The following is a 24,102-nucleotide window of genomic DNA, read 5'->3' as shown; positions in this document are numbered from 1 at the left end:
TGTGACTATGTCATGTATGTGTCGTGTGTTCCCATTAGCTTGCTGTAGGTGTTTGGTCAAATGCATCAGCAGTTGCTGCAACCAACATGTGTCTGTGTGTAGATGGCCATGGCACAGTGTTACACATACCAGGCCACATGTGGAATCCGACGTAAGGTGTGTATGTATGCATCGACACGGAGCTTCAAAACAAGGACATATCTGCATACTCTCAATGTATGTGTGATCATTCTTGAAATGTAATCCTTCATGGCAAGGTGTGTGGTCTGTCCTTTTTCTATTACATGTGACCTGTGCCTCTAGTGTTCCGCAACCTGTCTGTACAATGAACATCCTTCCTCTGCACATATTTGGTTGTCTGTAACTCCTGTAATGCGTCTGCCTGCTCACTTACACTGGCCCACAGCTAGTGTCATGGCATGGCATGATGAGGTTGAGAATAAACGTTTGGAGCTGTCTCTTGGTAGGAGTGTCACATGGCTGGCATACGTGTCCAGGGCATATTGCACAGACCTGACTCTGTATGTAGCATATGTGTATTGCCTGTTGACCATGTGCTCAGTACATTGACATTGGTGGTGTACTGTACTCACTCTTCGTTGTCCCTTCTAATCCACTGCAGGGCTCCGCCTCTCCCTCGAGCAATTCCGGACTTGGCTGACATGCGGGAAAATGACTGTATACGCCGCTACCGCTTCCCCCAACGTTTGATTGTGGACTTGACGACACGGCTGGCAGTACACCTCCAACCGCTACACAGGTATCCTGGTGCACTGACACCCAAGATGAAGGTGATGGCAGCCCTACATTTCTTGGCCATGGGTACCTTTCAACATACCATTGCCCATGTGGGTGGGATGTCCCAAACCATGTTCAGCCGTGTACTGCATGATTTTCTAGAGGCCATGTTGGAGCACCTTGATGAGTTCATTAAATTCCCAACTCCTGAACAGTTGACAGCTGTCAAGCGTGAGTTCTATGCCCTGGGAGGGATGCCCCATGTCATTGGGTCCATAGATGGAACACATGTGGCTTTGGTACCACCACAGGCACAGGAGGTAGCCTTCCGTAACCGCAAGCATTACCACTCCATTAATGCCCTTGCGGTGTGTCTTGCCAACATGGTGATTTCACATGTCTGTGCTCGTTTCCCAGGATCAACACACGATGCGTACATCATGAGGCGTAGCAGGGTGCCTGAAATGATGCTGCAGCTGCGCAACGAACGGGCATGTATTGTTGGTGGGTATACTCTGCCAGTCCTGTATTTAACCTCATCTTCCTGTCTTACTGCTTCTCCTGACCCACTCTTGTCCTTGATGTTTCCATGTAGGGGACGCTGGCTATCCCAACATGCCATGGCTGATCACGCCTCTCCGCAACCCCAGCACGGCTGCCGATCACCGCTACAACAACGCCCATGGGCGGACCAGGCGAGTGATAGAGAGGACGTTTGGCCTCCTGAAGAGCCGATTCCGTTGCCTCCACAAGACCGGTGGCGCACTCCCATATGCACCGGTGAAGGTCTGCAAGATATTCCTCGTGTGCTGCATGCTGCACAACATGGCAGTGGAGAAAGCTGTGCCACTCATCCTGGATCCAGATGAGCAGGACCATCCACCCGTGGAGGATGAAGGGCTTGGGCACGAGGCAAGTGATGTGGAGGAGGAGGATGCGGTAGAGGACATGCGGAGTCGGCTCATACGCGACTTCTTTGCTTAGTGGTGAGTTCCAGTGTCTGAGTGTGCACGCATTTGGCTGTGTGTGGCATGTGTTGCAATGTGTGTGTCCATCTGCATGTCTTCCAAGTGAGTCTGAGGTGTTTGGATGTGTCACTCGAGTGATGGTGCAATAGAATAATGTTGTTCCAGAGTCATCATTGTCACCTCGCATGTTGACAACCTAATACGTGTCGAGTACATGCACATGCATGCGGATGTGCTTCTTTTGGCTGACTTCTGGTGTGTCTCCCATCCACAGGTACTTGCGCATGCTGTCTGCTGGTAGCATTGTTGTGCTCCTGCTATTCCTCATGAACACAGCAACATGTGCTGAATCAGCGTGACATGCACGGACAAGTTCGAAAATCTCCTTCGGGTAAGGGATGCAGCACGGCTTTTTGGGAGTGGTATTTGTTTTGAATGTGTGTGCACTGCTCCTGTTCAAGTTTGGATACTTCACATACATGTAGATTCACCATGGGGCACATGACCTGGAGCAGAATTCACCTGAATTGATGGTCAGACTTGGTGACAGTCATCTGTAATGGGATTGTGATGGAGCCATCAATATGTGTAACACTGGCCTCGGAAACATACGGGTTGCACCGGGTTGACATGGTGTGTGAATTCCCCATTAGGGGCTCAATGGTATATAGCAGGCTCTCCGTGAGCAGCAGGGGTTTTTTAGCTGTAATCCGTCACTTGTGTGCCAGTGCCATGGATTTCCAGCATCTGTGGTGGTAAGGGGGGTGCCAGTGTTGGTCCCACGTGTTCATCCACATGACCTGTGTATGTGTTGACAGAGTTGCATTAGCATTCCGACACACATGAATAATAAAGGTGTCCCTCTGCCTCCAAGGTGCCTCATCTCTGTCAATGGTGGTCTGTTGCCACTGTACATGCGGCATGTCTGGCATTGTTCTCAGAGATGGTGCATATGAGTCTATGTGTAGAGTAGCAAGATGCAAGCTGTTTGTCAGGGATTAGATTCTGTATTGTGCATGATGTCCATGGCTGTGTAGGTTTTGTGGCATGTCAGTCTCCACGACGGCCACTGTGCCACATGTGAATCCATTGTGTGTGTGTGTGCCATGTTGAACCAGACATTCCTTCCTTGACATACACCTTTAGCATGGTTCCTTCCTGAGATCCTTGTCTTTGTGTGCTACTTGTGGCATTGTTTCCTTGACATGGCGCATGCTGCTGCAGGCCCTGCTGCAGGGGCACCCAGTGTCCACGCAAACGAACTGGTGTTCATCATGGATTGCTTGCTGACATGTGCTATGCTGATCAGCAGCATCTGTGCCTCATGCACCAGCACACTCTGCATTATGCACAAGATCCCCAGTTCCATCCACCTCAAGGCAAGAGGGAGACCATCCCCCAGGTAAACTATGACATCCGTGTCTACTCCTACCCTGCACTCTACGGACATGTGCGTTAGAAATCCCATGAGACTTGTCCACATCCAGGGTGCCTCTGCACAGCTCTGCTACTACATCCGGTGACCAGGCCACATCAACATCCAACAGAGATGGGGGGAGTGGATCACTGCCAGCTGCAGGATGACCTTCTCAATCCACGCACACACTCAGGATGCAGCCCACACCCACAACACAACCTTGTGGCACTGTGATCCAACACCCAATTGTGCCATCTCCATGCATCCAACCTTGGCTGGCCCACCATTCTCCACATCCACCTGACTCAAGCATGCAGGACATGGTTCTGCCACGTGTCTACACATACCTGGGACTCCCACCCCAGGACACTCCACATGATCCCTGACCTCTGCGCATGACTCTTCTGAATAGGTCTGTGGGCACAGTTGTGCGGGCACCCCCTCAGCTGGTTGGGCCCATCACGGGTGAGTATGGTGCTCCATGTCTGTCTTGGATGGTACGTTGTGACCCATGTGTGTCCTGTGCCAGACTCAGACCCCAGGGTATGGCTGTTTGGAGTTAATTCAGTAATCAGGCATGGTTTGACTTTACAACACAGACATGTAGTGGAATAATGCAAAATGACGGCATCATCTTGTGATTGTGATGAATTTTATTAGTGCTGGGGTACGTGTTTGGGGGGGTGACAAGAGGTGCTTGGCGGGAGTGTAGAATCCAAAGTTCACAGGGGGAGTTGGTGTCCTTGCCATTGACAGTTATCAGAGTCTGTGCCACAGTCTTTGTCAACATTGGTCAGACAGTGACCAGCAAGGCCATGTGGCAGAGAATGTCCTTTGCTGCTGTGCTGCTGTTGGGCCAGAGGGTCAGGTGCCAGGCCAGGTGACCTGGGAGATGGTGATGTTCCGCTGATTCTCACGGTCTTTTTCGTTGATGACCCACCTTCCTGCGGGGACCCTCAGACGCCTGCCTTGACGATGCAAGGGACGCTCCATCAGATGTATCCTCCTCCTCCTCCCTCCCTGTGTCTGGTGGTGGTCTACGCCTGGTGGCACAGGGAGGGTTTGCCAGGCTTTCGGCGATCTGATGGAGGGATTGGCTCACGTCCCTGTGCACCGCCTAGAGCTCTGCAAGTCTTGCCTCCATCCTGGCATGATGCTCAACCTGCAGGGCCTTCATTTCATTGAGGGTCCCCACTACCTGGGCGATGCCTCTGGAGTCACGCCGGTATGCGTCCAGGATGGTTCTGACGTGTGCCATTGCCGGGTCCTGAGCCAACTGGTCAGGTTCGCGCCTCCGCCATCCTCCACTCCCACCACCCCTGCCCACTTGCGCCTGGCCTGCCATTGTGGGCACATCGGGTCTCCGGGACCCCTGAGGGATGGCATTTGCGGTGTCGCCTGCCTCCTCCTGGGTGCCCGGAGAAGCTTGTCCCTCCTGGACAGACTGGCTGCGTTGTTGTGTGTGGGCAGGGCTCCTGGGTGTCTCCTGGGATGTGGCAGGAATGGGGGTGGTGGTTGGCACAGTTGTACCTGACGCAGGTGCTGCAGGTGGTTGGACACCAGAGGGGCCAGGTTGGTCTGGGTCATCCACGGAGTGGTGAGAGTCGTCGCTGCCGGTGGTGTCCTCTTCACGCAGAGCCTGGTCCTGTGAGTCTTCCCCCCCAGTGTTGGGGGGAGATCGATGACATTGACCTGTGTGTGAGAGAGACAGTGTTAATTGTGTTACATGCGACATCCATGTTTCATTCTTTTTTGATTTGGCACAGTTCCTCTGGGTGGTTGGATTTGGCTAGCATTCCTCACACAGTGCACTTGTGCATGGGTATGTCCCTTGGCCACAGCTTTCGACACTTTACCTATGTGTGACACAATCTTAGTTGATGCATCTTTTGTGAACGCAGTCAGCAGTGTAGTGAGCGGGCGTAGCAAGCCATGCAGAGCCGCCTTATGTGTTGCACTGTATGTGGCCAAATGGTGTTTATTCCATGCTATTTGAGAATGCAGGTAGGTAACTTAACTATTTGTGACAGGGTTCTGACGAACACAGTGGGTAGATATACTGGGTGTTAGGTTCTGTTTGTGCCTGCAGCACGGATGTACTCGTGCACAGATTGACACATGGCCTAGTGTTTATCAAAGGTTGAAGGGGGGGTTTAGGCACTGCCAAACCTTGTCTACATGCACACAGTCCACCTGCTGACGAGCGGACATGGCCACACCACCCAAGGGTGATTTGGTCTCCCTCTGTCTCCCTTTCTCCCTCCCTCTGTCAGCCTCCTCCCACTGTCCGTCTCCCTCTGACTCCCTTTCTCCCTCCCTCTGTCAGCCTCCTCCCTATGTCCGTCTCCCTTTCTCCCTCCCTCTGTGAGCCTCCTCCCTCCCTCTGTCTGTCTCCCTGTGTCCAACTCTGTCTCTGTCCCTCTCTCTGCCCCTCTCCCTCCCTCTGTGTGTCACTCTCTGTCACCTCAGCCCAGCTTCCTGGGCACACACAGTTTGCAGGTCTTGCAAAGGCCATTGGCTTGTTCATGTGGGTTTGTTTCTTCTCTGCGGGCACCCATTGGGCGGAGTGTCTGAGTCTGCGCTGCTGCTGTGGCGGTGTGTGCTGACACTCTTTCAGTGTGCTGCGTCTTCATTGGCTGCTGTTATGTGCAAATTGTGCCTTCATACCCATGTCGTCCTGCAACGCGGCCACCATTAGTAGGCACAACAGTACTGTGTGGGGACACACTGTTTGTATGGCTGTGCCCTTAGCCATATAGGCTGAGGGCATTGTTGTGTGCTTCAGAGTCTCTATGTTGGTTTTGAGGCCCACCCTCCCGGCATCAGGGACATCCTGTCTTGTGTTGGTGTTTTGTGTGGCCTGTGACTTGGCATGGCCTTGCTTGGGGCATGGGGCATGGAGGCGCTAGTGGCATGTGTGTGTTTTTGGAGTGTGGTTGTGTCCGGTGCTGGCTTTGGGGGGGTTGCGTGCATGATTGGTATTTGGGTTGTATATGGCGTTCCCCCCATGTGAGTTGAGTTGTTTGTGTACTCACCAGGCTCTCGGACTCCTTCTACTCCGTCTACTCCCACCAGCGGCAGCGTGGCCATCACCTTCTCCTCCCAGGGATGGTAGTGTACTGGTCTGCGGGCCGGACCTGCTCCAGTGATGTTGGCCTGGTTGTGGTCGTCTGTCATTTTTCTCTTGACCGTCCTCAGCAGATCGCACCACCTGGCTTGGCACTCATGCCTGGTCCTTCTGGTGGCCCCAACAGCATTCCCGGAATTGACTATCCTCTCCCACATGGCAGTTTTTTCTGATATCCTGGTCCGTCTGACCAATGTTCCGAAGAGCTGTGGCTCGACTCTGATGATTTCGTCGACAAGGGACTCCAGCTCGTCCTTTGTGAACTTTGGATTCTTGTTGGTGGGCATGGTGTGGGGTGTGGGTGTGGATGGTTGTGGGGGTGGGGGTGTGGATGGGTGTGGGTGTGGATGGCTGTGGGTGTGCAGGTGTGTGTGTGTGAATGTGATGAGGGTGTGTTTGTGATGGTGGTTGTGTGAAGGAGTGCAAGTGTAAGGTGTATTGATGGTTGAAGTATGCTGCAGTGCGTTGTCTCTGGGGTCTGGCAGCAGTGGATCTGTTGCAAAGGATCATGGTTTGTGTGTGTTGGGCCTTTTTATTGGTCCATTTGTGGGTGTGGCTGTGTTTGAACTTTGGGTGGGTGTGTTATAAGGAGTGGTAGTGGTTTGGGCCTCTGTTTCTCTGTTTGTCAGTTGCAGGTCAGTGTATAGGATGTATTTGGCCTTGTTGGATATGTTTTGTGGTGTTGTGTGCCTCGGATTGACTGTCCTTGTATTTTTTTGGTTAGTTCTGGTTCAGTAGGAGTGTTTTTAGCGTCTGTACGGTGCGTACATGGGCCATGTTGTTGTACAGTGCTGTCCTTTGCTATGGCTTAGTACGACTCGTACATGCCCGATGTTGGGTGAGGGTGTTGGTGTGTGGGCTTGGGGTAGGGTGTGTACGAACACGGGCAGGGTGTTGGTCCGCACTGTCCATCGGTGGTGGTGTTTCGCACGGTACATACAAGGGGGGCTGGGTGTAGGGTCCGTACATACACGGGTGGGGGTACGGTTCGTACATACACAGGTGGGGTGGGGGTACGGTCCGTACATACACGGGTGGGGTGGGGGTGCGGTCCGTACATACACGGGTGGGGTGGGGGTACGGTCCGTACATACACAGGTGGGGAGTTGGTACGCTCCATGCATACACGGGTGGGGGGTACGGTCTGTACATACACTGGTGGGGTGGGGGTACGGTCCGTACATACACGGGTGGGGGTACGGTCCGTACATACACTGGTGGGGTGGGGGTACGGTCCGTACATACACGGGTGGGGGTACGGTCCGTACATACACTGGTGGGGTGGGGGTACGGTCCGTACATACACGGGTGGGGGTACGGTCCGTACATACACTGGTGGGGTGGGGGTACGGTCCGTACATACACTGGTGGGGTGGGGGTACGGTCCGTACATACACGGGAGGGGAGTTGGTACGCTCCATGCATACATGGGTGGGGGTACGCTCCATGCATTCACTGGTGGGGGTTCGGCGCGTACATCCGCGGCCGGGGGGCATTTTTTGCGCGTACATGCGGGGTCTGTGGTGGGGTGTTCGGCGCGTATGCGGGCACATGTCTCCATGGTTGCTATGGGAGTTCGGTCCGTACGGTGTTTTTTCCATACAGTTGTGAAATCGAAAGGACGGGAGTGATCGTACTTGCGCGGTCGTACTTCATTTTTCCGATTCGTACGGTGAATCGTCCGGGGATGTGTCGGACACAATTTCCGACCCGAGGACATGTGGGGAACTTTTCCGGATGTGATTCGTATGGAGTTTTTCCCATGCGAATCGTACTTGGCAGTTTGTACGCTTCTTGTGCGATTCGGACGGAAAAAAGTCGAGATTCAATTCGGACGGGGGAAATTTTTCCAGGATCCGAATCGGCACCAAAATGTAATAAAAAAACATTATAATATTGATTAAGCAATTAAAATATTTAATAATTTTTGAACTTACATTTTGCACTCCATTGAGTGCAACAGTAGGGAAAGTGTTGGATAGCGAAGGGGTAAAAATTACTATTCCCACTCCAGTGTGTGCAACAGAAGTGAAAGTATTGGATCACGGCGGAATAAAAATTACTATTCCAACTCCAATTACTGCAACAGTAGGGAAGGTGTTGGATAGCGGAGGGGTAAAAATTACTATTCCCACTCCAATTACTGCAACAGTAGGGAATGTGTTGGATAGCGGAGGGGTACAAATAACAATTCCCACTCCAGTGAGTGCAACAGTAGGGAAAGTGTTGGATAGCAGAGAGACAAAATTACTATTCCCATTCTAATTACTGCAACATTTGGGAAAGTGTTGGATAGCGTAGGGGTACAAATTACTATTCTTACTCCAGTGAGCGCAAGAGTAGGGAAATTGTTGGATAGCGGAGGGGTAAAAATGACTATTCCCACTCCAGTGAGCGCTACAGTAGGGAAAGTGTTGGATAGTGGAGGGAAAAATGTACTATTCCCACTCCAGTGAGTGCAACAGGAAAGAAAGTGCTGGATAGCGGAGGGGCAAAAATTGCTCTTCCCACTCCAGTGAGTGCAACAGTAGGGAAAGTGTTGGATAGTGGAGGGGTTAAAATTACTATTCCCACTCCAGTGAGTGCAACAGTAGGAAAAGTGTTGTATAGCGTAGGGGTACAAATTACTACTAGGATTCCAATTACTGCAACATTTGGGAAAGTGTTGGATAACGGAGAGTACAAATTACTATTCCCACTCTAGTGAGCGCAACAGTGGGGAAAGTGTTAGATAGCAGAGCGGGACAAATTACTACTCCCAAACCAGTGAGTGCAACAGTAGGAAAAGTGTTGGATTGCGAAGATATAAACATTTACTATTCCCACTCCAGTGAGTGCAACAGTGGGGAAAGTGTTGGATGGCTTGGGGGTAAAAATTACTATTTCCACTTCAATGAGTGCAACAGTAGGGAAAGTGTTGGATAGCGAAGGGGCTCACATTACTATTCATACTCCAGTGAGTGCAACAGTAGGGGAAGTGTTGGATAGCAGAGGGGTTAAAATTAATATTCCCACTGACGTCAACACAAAATTAAAAACAAACAAAATATCAACTACAGTACAAAAAATGATAAAAACAAAAAAAGAAAACATATATAAAAATGATAAAAATTACAAAAGATAGAAACATATTATAATGTTAAAGAAATCTAAAAAATTACTTACAAACATTATTTTATAAAACTCATTTTCAAAAAAATTATTATATTTAATCGAAATTAGTTAGAATCAAAAACATTGTTACATAAAATTAACATTTTTTATTTCCTACCCTATAACACCACACAATTTACAACACACATGTCGATTTCTAAAAAAGTGTACCTCCATGATTAACATAATTAATGATCAAATAAACAAATATTATTAATTAAAAAACAAATTAAAACAGTTAGAAATTAATATACTCACCAAACCCCTATAAAACTAAATGAATTAAACAATTACCCTATATATTAATCAATTAATGAATGAATAATAAGGAGCAACTAATTATTAATTAATAAAACCTAAAATACTTCCCACCCTCAACTCCAATAAATACCACAACACACACCTAAAAATCATTACAGAATTTCCATAACTAATTTTACATGATTAAATTATCAATTAACAACAACTTATTAATTAATTGAAAATAATGTACTTCCCACCTACAAATCACATCTCAAAATAATTACCCAATTGCCATATTTAATTGTTAGTTCATTATTTTGCATTATTTAAAAATAAATGTTAAATAAATTCCCCTATAAACCCCACCACCCATTCCTAAAAAAAGACAAAATTAACATAATTGCCAATAAATTAATTAACAAACAATTGATAAATTATTATTAATAAATTAATTCCCACAATTAACAATATATATTATCTATTTAATAAATATAAATATACAAAAATTATTACTAACTGTATTAAAATTAATTTACTTCCCACCCTATTATCCGATAAACCCACAAACCGCTCCTACAAAAATGATACAATTAACATAATTATCAATTAATTAATAATAATTAACAACTAATTAATAATTACTTAATAATAAATTAATTCCCACAGTTAATACTATAAAATCTAAATAAAATAAATAATAATAATTAAAAAATATTATATAATTTATTATAATTACATTTCTTCCCACCCTATTCCCGCTACTAAAAAAAAGTCAATTAACATAATTACCAATTAATTAATTAATAAAAATAACCAATTAATAATTCATTAATAATACATTAATTCCCACAATTGCCGCTATAAAATCTGAATTAAATAAATACTAATACTTAATAAAATGTTATTAATTTATTATAATTAAATTTCTTCCCACCCTATACCACTATCAACCCACAAAAAATACACAATTAACATAAACCCACAGCCCGCTACTAAAAAAAGTCAATTAACATAATTATCAAATAATTAATTAAAGAAATTAACAACCAATTAATAATAAATTAATTCCCACAATTGACACTATAAAATCTAAATTAAATAAATAAGTCATTTATTATAATTAAATTAATTCACACCCGATTGCCCTATAAACCCACAACCTGCTACAGATCTAAATGCTAAATTTAATTAGCATAAAATTAATCACTACTAAAAATGTAACACATATATTAAAAAGTAAAAGCAATACTTATACAAAAAAATAGATCACATACTTTGAAAATATATACTAAAATACATAATACTAATTTAAACATCGATATTTTAAACAACGATATTTTTGCGAACGATATTACTGACTTCGATATTTTCAATAACAATATTTCTTACATTAAAGTCGATATTTTTGACCACAATATTCTTGCTGTCGATATTCCTGTATCACGATATTTCCAACTCAATATTTGTGTATGTCGATATTTAAAACTAGATATTCTGTCTGTGCACCAAATTCAAAATCATCTAAGTAAAATCAAAGCTAGGAGGATGGTTTTGAAATCTAAAGGATGTCAAACATAAGACAAAATGCAAAAAATTAAGAAAAATGTGGGAAAGTATGGAAATTAAAGGAAGGTAAGGGAAGGTAAGGGAAGGTGTCCGCTTTTCAAAAGCTCAGTCAAGAGTCTTCTTGGGACAGAGGAATGAGTATTAGCCTAAGCCACACTCAGCAAAGAATCAAAAAGAATAAGCATTGAGGTCTAAACCTCTTGAAGTCGTAAGAAAAGTAGTGTAACCTCAGGCAGTATGAGCTCCAGTTATTTGCACCAGAATATCCCAGGTAACACCCCCCTGGCTGCATCATGAGTCCATTGTCCTTTCCACTCTCATGTTGTGATCTGTTACATCGACCTTTTCTGCCAAGCCAGACATGAGAACGGTATAGTCCATTGTCACCTAAGAGTCTTTTCAACATAAATAATTGGACACTTTCAGTTGACACTCTGGCTAACCGTGTTCCTTGTCAAGATCTTCTTCTCAGGCTTTCTCTCTATTTCTAGTATAGTCGTGTATCTATTCTCAAACTAACAAACCATGTGGGTGTACCTGCAAGAAAAGAGACATGCAAGCAAAAATGAAAAGAGCACTTTATGCAGAACGAAAAACAGGCCTAGTCAGGACAACCGTAAAGTATTAAATCAATGGTACACATTTAACATGCGTGTGAATTCAAACACAAATTAATACAAAATGTCATTACATTAGATTCATATTATATTTGTCATACAGTAAAATCTTTAATATGTGTGTATAATTGCGAATAAGAACTACATTTAAATGCAAATAAGAAACAATAGGGCACACATTACATAAATCATTGTCGTTTCTAAAGTACATACACTTTTAATAGGTGAGGATGGTTTATTCAATCAAGTCTATAAAGAGTATATCATTTAATATGATAAGACACAGTGTATATAAATTCTCTAATGCAATTCAATAATGATGTTGAGTGCAACACTTACATTAATATTGTTAGGGCACACAAGAAACATGTGCTAAATGCACATTTATGTTGCATATTTCTGACATGTGACGGTGGAGCCAAAATTACATTGCTCCACCTTCATCCCATAAGCCTCCACTATTTTTCTACCCCAGATTAGGGGGGTTTACTACCAATCTGTCTTTGAATAACAGAACTCCCAATAGCTACGTGCTGGGGGTACGCACCGTACATACACGGGTGGGGGTACGACTCGTACGTACACGGGTGTACATACACAGGGGGGTTCGACTCGTACGTACACGGGTGTACATACACGGGGGGTTCGACTCGTACGTACACGGGTGTACATACACGGGGGGGTTCGACTCGTACGTACACAGGTGTACATACATGGGTGGGGGTATGACTCGTACGTACACGGGTGTACATACACGGGGGGTTCGACTCGTACGTACACGGGTGTACATACACGGGGGTTCGACTCCACGGGTGTACATACACAGGGGGTTCGACTCGTACGTACACGGGTGAACATACACGGGGGTTCGACTTGAACGTACACAGGTGTACATACACGGGGGGTTCGACTCGTATGTACACGGGTGTACATACACGGGTGGGGGTACGACTTGTACGTACATGGGTGTACATACACGGGGGGGTTTGACTCGTACGTACACGGGGGCGGGGGGGTTCGGCGTGTACTCACAGGGGCTGGGGGGGGTTCGGCGCGTACCGGGCCCCCTAATCTGGTCGTTTCGCGGCGTACTTCGCTTTTCCGGCACTTTTTGGGTGCCGTAAAAATATTGCCGTCCGGACTGCTGTCGGTTCAAATCGTACTTCCTGGTTCGTGAAACGCTGCCTGAAAGCGTCCCGACGTCACGTCGGCGCTTTCCCGGATCACATTTGTATGTATATTTTCGTCGGTCGGTGTTTTGTACGACTCGTACGGAAATGGTGTTTCCGTGCGAATCGTACTTGCATGTTTGTAAAGTTTTACAACCGGGTATGAGTCGGAACGAGAAAACGCTCCGACCGACGGTTCGTACCCGGTTTTTCCAGGATCGGAATCGGCACCCTAGTGGAGTCCAGTGTGTTGTTACTTACATGGATCCCACTACCTGTTCTTACCCAAAATGGCCTGCAAATATCAAGCATTGGCTAAAACCCCACATTTTACTTACATTTCTGTGAGGGAAAATTCTGGAATTTGCAGTAATCCACAGAAATTATACCACCCAGTGTTACCACACTTCAGCCATTCTTGAAAAATACTCACCTGTAATATTGAATCTACTGGGGGAAAGTTCTGAAAATCCCTTTGCCTTTATGCATTGAGTCATACATTGAGACAAAAAATAGACCAATAGAGTAGTGAAGCTCTACCAGGTATAAACCTTTAACTTTGGTAGTGCAGGAATCTCAACTAAACAAAGGATGAATACATAGGGGTCGATTCCGATCCTGTATTTCTTTTTCCGTACGACTCGTATCCGTATTTTTTTCCGTACGAATCGTACAAGTCCCGTCCGACCCGTGAAGTACGATTCGTACGGGAAAAATACATACGGATCGGCCTGATCCGTATGAATCGGATCAGGAAAAGTTGTACGAGACGGACCCGGACACTTTTCCGTACGAATCGTAAAAATACAGTCCGACCATACAAGTACGATCCGGACCGGCTTTCCGATTTACGAATCATACGGAAAATGTCCCGTACACGGGGAATGACTTTACCCGCTACGAAGCGAACTTTGTAGGACTTGTATCCTGAAGAAAAGTTGTTCCCGGGGTACGAGTTGTACAGGGGTACGAGTCGTACATACTAGTTGTACAGGGGTACCAGTGTACAGGGGTACGAGTCGTACATACGAGTCGTACAGGGGTACGAGTCATATAGGGGTACAAGTCGTACATACGAGTCGTACAGGGGTAAGAGTGTACAGGGGTACGAGTCGTACATATGAGTCGTACAGGGGTTCAAGTCGTACATACGAGTCGTACAGGGGTAAGAGTGTACAGGGGTATGAGTCGTACATACTAGTCGTACAGGGGTACGAGTGTACAGGGGTATGAGTGTACAGGCCCCCCCATGCATATGTACGCACCTTACAACATGTATGTACACACCGTACATACGCAATGTTGGGGTATGCACCGTACATACACAACATACACAACGCATGGGGGTGTATGCCTGTATGACTCGTACCCCTGTACGACTCGTATGTACGACTCATACCCCTGTACAACTCATACCCCTGTACAACTCGTACCCCTGTACGGTTCGTACCCCTGTATGACTCGTACCCCTGTACGACTCGTATGTATGACTCGTACCCCTGTACGACTCGTATGTACGACTCGTACCCCTGTACGACTCATACCCCTGTACGGCTTGTACCCCTGTACGACTCCTACCCCTGTACGACTCCTACCCCTGTACGACTCCTACCCCTGTATGACTCGTATGTACGACTCGTACCCCTGTACGACTCGTACCCCTGTATCACTCGTACCCCTGTACGGCTCGTACCCCTGTACGACTCGTACCCCTGTACGACTCGTATGTACGGCACGTAACCCTGTACGACTCGTACCCCTGGGAACGTGTCGGAGTACGACTCGTACCGCGGAGAACATCGCGTATGACCTTTTATGGCTGTTTTTGGCTCCCGTAAGAAAAGAGCCGTACGAAGTGCTGTAGGGACGAATCGTACTTTCTGGGCCGGAAACCGCTGCTTAAATACATCCGGACATCGCGTACAGGCTGTTCTGGATCCGAATCGTTGTTTTTTTTTACCCGTACGGTCTTTTGTACGATTCGTACGGAAAGAGGCTTTCTGTACGAATCGTACTTCCTAGGTGGTAAGAAAAGTTTACCGGGTACGAGTCGTACGGAGAAAACGCTCCGTACAAGGATTCGTACAGCCTTTTTCCAGGATTGGAATCGGCCCCATAGAGTCAAAAGAAGCATCTACTGTGCCTAGACACTGAGCAACCTGCGTGGAATCAGGGGATTTTTTTAATGGTGCACCAAAAGGCCAAGTTCTTAATGCTGTAAAATTAATTATAGTCTGCAGTTGGTGCATTAGTCCTTATGTTAGTCTTCAAAAGTGAAACTGCTAAATGTGCATGAAGCATACAAGCAGATTTCCTGATTGACTAAGGAATCTTACTTGGATCTTGATCTTCCACAGGTTCTAAAGAAGTAGCTGTGCAGAAAGTACTGTAACTGAAATTATGTAGCTGATGTGTCCTAGCACTGCAACACTGAAGAGCATGAATGAAGAACTGCAGGAATGCTAGTCAAGTGTTGGGATAACCTGGTCTGGAGTCTGAAGAGCTGGAGCCTGAAGAGATGTCATTGCCTCCTGCTCTGGGTTCTGAAAGGAAAGCAGAGAGATTCCCTTTTATACTGAGTCACTTCCAAGTGCTCAGATGCAGGGGCCTAGCTTTCATTGGTGCAGCAGGTGCAGTTGCACCATGCCCAGATGCCTGCGGCTGCCACTGAACCCTGATTACTGCTGTATTTTACAAATCAAACTGCAGCTACGGAGCCCATTCACTTGCTTGCACTAGGACCCGTGACACACTTGCTATACCCCTGATCGTGCCACACTCAATTGCAGGAGCAAGAGGAAGTCTAAATCCGGTGTGACTTTCCTTAGCTGTAGCCATGCCTAAGGTCCATATGAACAAGGGCATGAGATGACTTAACTGTAGCCTATTTTTCACATGCATTCAGAGATGTCGAAAGGAGCTATTTGAACAGCTGCAAGGTGGAGCTCATGGATATTTAGAATGTCCTTGTGGGTAATTCGTATGATCAGAATAATACCTGACCGCAAGCTTATTAGCAAGCTGTTGAATGCAAAAATTAAAGACAAAAAAATGCTATGCATAGCACATTGGCTATACATACTGAAATATAATTTTACAATGGATTATGTTCCATGAAAATATAATATACTGACCGATAATGGCAATGATAGACACATATGGGTGATATTGGTGGCTGGTGGGGTGAAACAGCATTGAGTGAGCAGGACTGGGATAAAAGAATATGCAAAGAAACAGGTGGACCATGATGTAATTCCAGGGTGGATGCCTTATGGTGGCCCTGAGCAGGGTTTCTTAAGCTGCCAATGGGAGATTGGAGATTGCAGAGAAGGAAAATTAAGGGAAACGTTGGGGTTGTGCCCCATAGTTGTTTATTTCCTCACTATGGGAATTTGATGAAGAGGAGAGTTGAGAATGAATCTGGTGCTTGGGTATGCATGGTGAGGCAGAGAGGAAGAAGGGGCATTTTGCAGTGTTAGTGGCAGGAACCAGTAGGGGACGCCTCCTTTGATGTTTGTGGATCAACATCTGACATTGAAGGCGGCTTGAGATATGGGCGTGCCTTGGTACATTATTTGTCTAATTGGCTGGAATATCAGTTTGAGAGGCAGAGTAACACCAGAGTGGTGTATTGGGTTTTTGGGGTGTATGTTTGGAAGAGAATGATTACCATGTTAGATTGTCAAGGATGACGAGATACTGTTGTTTCTGGTTGAACTCACTGAGTTTTTGAGTGTGACCACGAGCCCTCATCACCACAGTCCATTATGTGTGCCCCAGCCCAATAGATCAATGGAATGGGTCAACCAGAAGAGTGAGGCAATGTGCAATTAGCTCTGGCTGATTGAGAAAGCTACCTAATTATGTGAACGTGTCCTGGTTGTGTAGATGGTCAATTTACGTCGAGTTCATTAAGCTGATTGTAGTGGCGAGAGAGGTATGCAGTATTTTTGGACCAAGAGGTGAATAGTGTGAAGGAGAAACAGAATAAGATAAAACAGTATTATGATGAGAAGTAAACGGTATATTGTGTGACAGTGGAAACTATTTGTTGTAAATAAAGAAGTTGCGATTCATTCGAAAGAGGTTGCTGGCATTTATGAAACAAGCGAGAGTTGTTAAGATAAGAAGCCAGTAAGAACAAGTGAAAGTTGAAGAGAAGGTGAAAGGCTTGCTTATGCATCACCTTTTTTGTGTGGATGTGAGAGTGAGAAAGATAGTCTGTGGTATGTGACTGGTGTTAGGTTATTTTGATGGGTAAAGAACCTGTGTGTGTATGTATGTGTACATTGTGGGTTGTTATTGAATCAGGAGATACATAATAATCCTTCTAGGCTAGTGCTATTTTAATGTGAAGGAATTCTTGTGAGGGACTGAAGGAAATGTGTGACCAATAAATATGGTTTGGCTTCAATCACTTTCCTGTTGTGGTTGCCACAACCAGTTACAGCTCTTAGGGTTTGCAAAAGGTCGACAAATTTTGCCCCTGTTTACTGGTGTCAACCGGTACAAATCTGGCATTGAAGCTCGAATCGCACCAAGGTTGAATGTTGACAGTTCAGTGTAAATATTTCTGGCACGGCAGAGCCTTCTCTCCAGGGCTGAACACTGAAGAGGCCTCTTTTGTGCATGCATAATTCGAGTTGTGAGTGCTTCTGAAAGATCACCATTGTATAAACAGAGAAGCACATGCACACTTTTCTTTCTTTATTGCGCGTGGAGACAGACCAGGGTCCAAAATACATAATGCCCCCGAGGCAGTATTTCGCAGCTTATGTTTAAGCTTGCAGGTAAAAAAGCAGATATGTTGTCATCTGCTGCTTTTCAACCACATAATAGAAGTTGTTCCAAGGCCGTCTTTTCACAGTGGAAACAGGTGCAGATGACACGTTTCAGGAGTCGAGTTGTATCTTCTTTTATTAAAGAAAACAACATAATTAACAATTACGAAAACAGTAAGGCACTTGAAAAAGAATTAACCAATTGTTTCGAAATTGAAAGCAAAATTTCAATTTGTGAGCATGGTTATAAGCTGTAGCATAAAAAACAATTGTCATGTTCGAGGGAAGTTTTTATTTGCCTCAAGGCTTTATTGCCTTATGATTATGCGCCTTTCAAAAAGTGGAAACCAAAGGCAGTGAAAGCACACAATGTTGCAATATATAATAATATTTAGTTTTTTATATTGCAATTAAACGTTCACTGCAATTGTAAGTGTCATTTTTTTCCTTTTCAAATCAACTTTGTAAGACATGAACATAGTTTTGTGATTGACTGCATTTAGTTTTGTTGTAAAGCAGCCCTTTTTTTATTTTGAATTGCTTTTGAGAATCCAAGATAAAAGGCATGTATCTTCTTGACATGACTGTTCCTGCAAGTTTGTACAAGTTCACTTCTGGGGTAACAAACTTGTGCAGTAGGATCCTGGGTAAGGTATCATGAAGCAACCTACCCATGCCATATTTATACATGCTGCATTTAACAGATCTCACCATCCGCACTCCCCTTTTATATTTGCAGACACCTTTCTGATTCGCAGAGGGGGGTTTGCAACTCATTCCGATTCTCAGTTAGGAGGCATAAAAAGGAAGCCCACTTCTAATTTTGATTCGTGATATTGTGTATAAGTTGTTTGTGACAGCAATTGTGGTCGCAAACCATTGTAAAATTACATGTACTTCATAGGAGATTATAATTTATTGGAAAGCTTTCCTTATGAATTGTGTCTAGTGATTTCGGGGTGGAGGGGTGCATGGGGGAGAGTAGGCAGTAGAGCCGTGGGCCACTGTCTGCTGCCCCTGTCAGTAGACCACTGTCTGCTCCGCCAATGTCCTTCCAGACGGGAATGAATTTGCAGGCCATCCCTATGTCTGTAACCAATTGTCAGTGGTCGCAAATAGCAACCCGCCTAATTAACATTCATAAGGTAGGTTGTTCTATGACCCACTGAAAATGGGAATTTTGTGACGCAACCTATGAGTGGAAAAGCTGAAATGCAAAATTACTAACCCTGGGCAGTGAACTCCGCTCCGTGCAGTTTTTGAAGTTTTCCACTCTCCGGGCTTCACGGAGCACGTGGAGTTACCAAAAACTCTGCTCTACGGAGTTTTTTCCTAGCTCGCTCTCGTCAATATCAAGTTGGCGAGCGTGAGTGAGGAAAATCAAACTACTGGTGACATTTCTTAATGCGGGCGGTAGGATTTCTCAAGGTGAGTGGTCCTGGCAGGTCACTACCACTCACATTGAGAAACCTTTTGATCGCATTGAGAAAGCTGCCGCTCGAGTAGAAAATCGACTCGAGCAGCATGAAGGAAACTGCACCCTCTGCGCTGCGCATGGTGATGATTTTACAGTGCGGGACAAACACCCGGTGTTCAAAATCGCTGCGAACGGCAGGACCCTAATGCACTCCGCTGCGCATTGAACTCCGTGTAGCGCGGCAGAGTTTTATGTCATTTTGCGGAACTCCGCAAACTCCGCCCAGGCTTAATAATTACAGGCAGGTAACAAAACGTCAGTGTAAATTTGCACCCACTACTTGCGACCTGTGTTTATATATGACTCTTATTTAAGACTCTATCAGCACTGTACCGGTTTAGAGCCTTTCACTGGTAGTATAACATCACAACTTTGTCCAACTTCACCATCACAATTTTTACATATTGATGACAATTTCCAGGAGAGGAGCAGTTATACGTGTCCTCAGAAAATACTTCAAAATCAATAGTTCCTCGCCTCTTAATGTATAAATTCACAGATGCTCACCCAAATGCCTTGTTTATCTCTCTGATGCAGTGAAGCATGCCCCCGCGGGGTGTTTCTTAGACTTTTAGTATCATTTATCTGTATCTTGCAGTTCAGTGTACTTTCTATGTTTTAGCTAAATTGTTTGGGCTATTGATTTCTGGCTGTTTCTATCTCTAGAGACTAATACTCGCTGCTTTGACTCTTTAAGGACAAAAGTACAATGCTCTGGGAACTATGTCTTCCCTAACTGGTGCGCAGTGCCATTAAAGGTAGTAGATTGGCCTCTCATGCCTCGTTAGGCTGGGTAGTTGTACATTTTGAGGTTTATTACATCACACCTGTTTCTTTGTTGGCTTGGGTGGTGACTCCAGTTTACGAGTGTTTTAATGGGTATGTGAAAGAACTGTGGAAAAAGATCGAAGAGTAGTGAGTCCTGCTGGGTGGAATTTGCTTTTGCTTTCTCTGACTTTTATAAATGTCCTGACTAGATATGGGCGTGGCTGGTGGTTCGATGGGCTACAACTTTTTGTAGATCCCTGGTTCCCGCTGTATTCATTTTTAATCAGAAGTTGGCAGCGTCAGCTCCTCCACAATGGCATAGGAGCGTCGCCCCACTGGCTCAGAGCTAGCAGCTGAAAAAAACCAATATTTTACTATTGTTTTATTTTTCAATTCTTACTAGCATGTGCACGGCGGGGCAAATGTGTACTTTTAAGATCTCATGTCAGTTTGGCCCGCTATCGTAGGGCGGACAAACTGACATGTGCATTTAGGTTTCTCCAACCCGGTTGTATTGCACAGCCAGGTTGGAGACACAGCGCAGACTCCGTGTGCCTGAGCGAGCATTAATCCAACCCACTCAGGCCAATCCTTACACTCTGCTATCTTGCTTGAGAGCAGCGAGGGGATTGGATGGGGAGTCTGTAATTGCAGGAACTGTAGGCAGAGGATTGGAAAGCAGCTGTCAGCACCAGGCAAGTGGCATTTAAAAATAAACATTAAACCCCCCCCCCCTCGCTTACTGCGGGCCCCTTTTCCCACCCACACCTCCTCCACCCGCCACGTCTTTATTCATCTGTGTCGGCTGCCATCGGATGTTGGTTACCCATTTATGTGTGCCGAGGTGTGTTATGTGCATGAACTCCTGTGTATAGAAGTGTAACTGCCAGAAGTAAGGCTTCTTGAACACACAGTTTGATTCATGTTCTTGAAGTATTCATTTCTGTCAGATACTGTGTGCTCGGACATGCAAGCATATTCACTGTAATGTGCATATGTTTGTTTTACATTTGCACTGCAGCTGTGCTCTAGTGCCTGTCCCACGGCACGGTGCCAGGGATTCCACACAACACAAGCACTTGTGTATCAAAGTACAACCTTCAGTAAGGATTTTGGGCTTTCCTGCTTTGCAGAGCAGCAAATAATGTCTCTGTTGACTATAAAGAAAGTAAGTTGGTACTTTATGATTTGCACTTCTCTGCAACTGGTTGTGGGCGTTCAGTTGCTGCCAGAAAGCATTTATGGTTGCTCTTTCGGAAAGAAAATTCAATCAATAAGAATTTACTGTTACGTTATAAAAAACAAATCATTTTGTTAGTTAGGCAGAAGGAGAAGGTATTGGACATCTAGTCACAGTAATCTGCACCCCAAGCATCTGAGGGCCCAATTCACAAAAGTAATCTGAGACAATATCCTAACTTTACGACTTTCGGTATTCACAAAAGGCATTTAGTAGTAGTAAAGTTAGGATTCCTAACTCTGCTACTAATAAACTGAGACAAAATCCTAACTTTACGACTTTCGGTTTTCATAAAAGGCATTTAGTAGTAGTAAAGTTAGGATTCCTAATTTTACTACTACTAAACTGAGAGAAATCCTAACTTTACTTCTACTAAATGCCTTTTGTGAATATCAAAAGTCGTAAAGTTAGGATTTTGTCTCAGATTACTTTTGTGAATCGGGGCCTGAGTGTCCTTTTGGTGGTAGAGCCTCTGTTTGGGATTCGTGTTTGTTATGAGGTGAATGAAGAATGTTTGAGACCTGTGAGCTACCCATGGACCTCTGCAGCCAGAGCTTGAGGGTGTTTGGAGAGGAGTGGTTATGTGTACAAATGATGTATGGATGTTAAAGGAAATTCTCTCACAGGTTTGGAGGCAGCAAGCGAAAGGAAGGTGAGCTATCAGCAGAATACTTAGATGACTGTGGCACTCATTACAAGTGGCCCGAGACATTGTTTATCGGGTGCCTAAATAACATGCATTACAAGTTTTACCACAGAATGGGGCATTATGGCATAATATGCAGATGTTGGTGCTTAGTGCCGCAAAAGCACATGTTTCAGTATTTTATGGGTCTTTTTCATCCTATAAATTCCAGGACGTTTGACCAGTTAACACAATATGCTGTTTTTATTGCATCACATTTACTGACTTTGGCTCAGCTCAAGGGGCCCCTTGAGATCAAAATGAGCTGATCTTTTATGTGGTTTCTGGTAGCCCACACGCGCTACACTCATGCACCTAGAATTAACGACAAAGCATTAATTTTAATTGATGTAAAAACAGGAGAGAAAGAGAGACACCTGTCTAGTGGATGAATTGCACAATATGAAACCAGAAAACCTGGGATTAATCCTAGCTTGCTAAATTGTGTGATCTTATAAAAATACTTTTTGTCACTGTAACTCCCTTTTCTTCATCATTGTATTCCAGACAACCTTAAAGGACATGAGTTCAGGATGTGCGAAGTAAGAAAACATCTCATGTTTGATTTGTTAGACTTGAATGTGGTTCCATGTATATACTGAGAACCTAGGCTACATGCCAGTTGCACATGGCAACTGATTTGCCTATTAGTTCACTAATAGTTCAGGGTGGTGGGGGCATGAATGTTTCTAGCTTTATGTTTCCTTTTACTAAGTGCCTCTCAGTTCAGTCATATGATCACTTTTTTTTAATTTTGAAGAGACTTTATTATATTTGTATCTAATGTTTGTTGCACAGTTTACATGCCAAACATTTTCATGCTTCGACTCGTGCATGGGCTCTTAGAGACAAGCCAGGCCATTGGCTTGCCTCTGGCTCAGTTCTACCTGTTAATTTCTTTGCTCTTCTCCCTCTCATAGATCAGAAATGAACAGGACACGTGTAATAAGGGCCAAAGTTTGCGAACATGCTTGCTCAATCTTGCTAACGTGTAGGTTATTTATGTGTCTGCTATATATCAGCTTTTGCTTTGCTGATATTGATGCCCTTATATAAATGGCTGGCTATCACTGATTAGAGTAATGTGTCTGGCCAGAGAATACTTCACTTAGGGCCTGATTTAGATCTCGGTGGGTTAATTCATCACAACGGTGACGGACATCCCGTCCGCCGAAAAATAAATCCCATAGAATAATATGGGATTTATATTTTGGCATACGGGATATCCATCACCACTGTGATGGAATAATCCATCTGCCATGATCTAAATCTTGGGATACCGGCGAGAGTGATCTCTGCTGGAGGGCCCCAGTCTGAGATGGACTTAACTCTGGGACTGAAGGAATGCAATAGCTTAGCATAAATCTGGCATGAGCACTCAGAAGGCAAATTCCCAATGGCCATCACGTTGGTGAAGGATAGTGTTGGGTAAGAAGAGGTTAATTAGAATCCTGCCCAATAGTAAATAGGCAGCCAAGCCATTAAGGGCATCAGCAGGACCTCAGTTTCATGCTCAGGTGGTGGGCTGTGCCACAGACTGAGCACATATCCTGGTCAACAGCTAAATTCACCCAGATAGGGTTCATGGAAGATTTTACTGTTTAGTGAGTTTCAAATGGGATATAGGTAGGGTAGATACACAAGCCTCACATGATTCTATCATTGCCTCACCACTTCACAGTTTGCTCCTGTAGGGAAAAGTGAGCAGGATCCCAAGGAACTAGTTTGACAGATGACATCAGGCAGGAAATCCCTGTTCCAGGGGGAGTAATAGCTATGATAGCCAGGTGTTTATGATATTTAACGTCTAGCTCACTTACATTGGTGCTACCGCATCACGTGAATGCCGGTATGAGCACCCAGTTACCTTTTTCAGTACAGCAAGCGTTATGCATGGAAAATGATGCCGCAAGGTAAACACAGGAGACGGGAACTCAGTCCCTTCAGTTTTCCTGAGGCTCCATTAACGTGAGCTCTTTGTGAATGCACAATGACAGTATCTAGAACGGAGAACGGTATGCATGCATGCATACACAACACAAATCAAAGGTGCCACAGGCAGAAGCAAACACAAAACAGTGTTTCCTATGGAAAAAATCCTAACCCTGATGTTTTAGCAAACTGTCCGTATTAAATTGACACAATTCCCAATG

This window comes from Triturus cristatus, chromosome 6 (genome assembly GCF_964204655.1).
Source record: "Triturus cristatus chromosome 6, aTriCri1.1, whole genome shotgun sequence".
NCBI classification, from domain to species: Eukaryota; Metazoa; Chordata; class Amphibia; order Caudata; family Salamandridae; genus Triturus; species Triturus cristatus.
This window is presented reverse-complemented; position numbering follows the sequence as displayed.